The following is a 1,621-nucleotide window of genomic DNA, read 5'->3' as shown; positions in this document are numbered from 1 at the left end:
GCAGATGAAAATCGTTTTTCATCTGCTGGGCAGTCATTTTGAAAGTGCCTGCTTTTCACTGGGAAAGTAACACGATAGTCCCTCTGGGGATGCTCATGAAGCCGAAGCGAAACAGTCTTTTCCTTCTGACTGCCACTGCTGCATTTTCTTTCCCTGGCTCTCCTTCTTGCGGCTGAGTCTTTTGTCTTTTGTTCAAAAAACTGCACCTCAATCTTAGACTCCACAGTGTTTTTTTGTGTTGCTTTGTTTGTTTGTTTGTTTTGATATGCATCTTTTCATAAACCGGGTTGGGTTCAAAAGGCACCCGGCTCTTTTCCCACATCAGTGTCTGGGTCAAATGTGCCCCAGGTGTGGCTCCGTCAACATTCCGTTTACACATGGTTCTCATTACAGGATTCCCCAAGGGCTGTGAAAACATTTGCTTGAGCCTCCCCCAAACAGCCACAACTAGGAATTGGCAAACACCCATTGAAAAGCACTATTTTCAATGTATTATGGGCAGTCCCCCACCCTGATGCATACTCAACTCCACATACCCTCACTGCCTGCATGTCCGGGACCCCACGTCACATCTTAACTCATTATGTTCTTTGGGCCCCTGGTATTCCCTTGGCCGTGTCCTGTACATTGAGATTGCAGGCACAGGAGCACCGGCAGCAGAAGGGACCCTTTGGGCAGGAGGACCCATCAGCCCTCCAAGGACACATTGTCATTCCATTCACTGGCTCATGCGTCAACCCGTGTGACTTCGATATGCTTATTTTGCCTTTTGAAAACGCTGTTCACCTTTTCCTGTGACCTTTTAAGGTAGACACTGTTTTTTAAGAGGCTAACACAGAATGGTAAAGTAAGTCTCCATAAAACCCAGAGAAGAGACAGAAGAGACTGTGAAACTCCTCTTTGGATGCCATCTGGAGTCATAGCAAAAAAAAAAAAAAAATAGTTTACTTGCTAATCCTTTAACTAAAAGCAGTTCATAGAAGGGAATTGACAAGCTCAGTAAGGGAGAGAGAAATAGCTTGTACAAAGACCGTGCCTCAGTTTCCCCATTTGTAAAATTAAGGATTAGACGTGATAATCCCTCAGCTACCACCATCAATGAAATATAATGATTCTGTTTTACTGAATCAGGTCATTTTTTTTAATGAAATAAAACTGTGAATTTAAATTTAATAGTAATAATATTCTGTTTTTTCATGAAGCAGATAATGAGAAACCAGAATCTCTCATTTGTCATCAACAAAAATAAATCACCTTTAGGGTGCTGATGAAGGGCAAAAGCTTTAGTCATGTATAGTACATGAAATAGGGATTAAGGTGATGTATATTTGGGGGCAGCTTTTTAAAGAATTGAGCATGAAAAGTAGTCTCACAAAAGGCAAATATGTGCTACCTGGTACAGTCACCCCTTTTTCTGATTCCAGAGGTCTGAAAGCAATGTCAGCAGCAAGCCACAGCAGATGTGAAATGTGGAAGAGCAGTGGCTTTCCCGGTGATCAAAGGCCTGGACGAGCTACCTCAGGCTCCATACCATCTCCAGAGATGCCTGGCTTGGGGAAGGTCCTTGGTAACAGAAGCAGCTCTCAGCCTCTTTCTCCAGTCAAGCTCCTCTGCAGAAACA

General features: G+C 43.4%; 1 pseudogene; it reads left to right on the top strand.

Moving 5' to 3' along the window:
• Positions 1 to 794: 794 nt before the first annotated feature.
• On the top strand, positions 795 to 925 carry LOC116541860 (annotated as a pseudogene).
• The last annotated feature ends 696 nt before the right edge of the window (positions 926 to 1,621 follow it).

The sequence above is a fragment of the Sapajus apella genome, unplaced genomic scaffold, assembly GCF_009761245.1.
Source record: "Sapajus apella isolate SASKATOON/1434 unplaced genomic scaffold, GSC_monkey_1.0 scaffold157, whole genome shotgun sequence".
Classification (NCBI taxonomy): Eukaryota; Metazoa; Chordata; class Mammalia; order Primates; family Cebidae; genus Sapajus; species Sapajus apella.
Note: the sequence above shows the minus strand (reverse complement) of the source record. Positions and strands in the feature narration are given on the sequence as shown.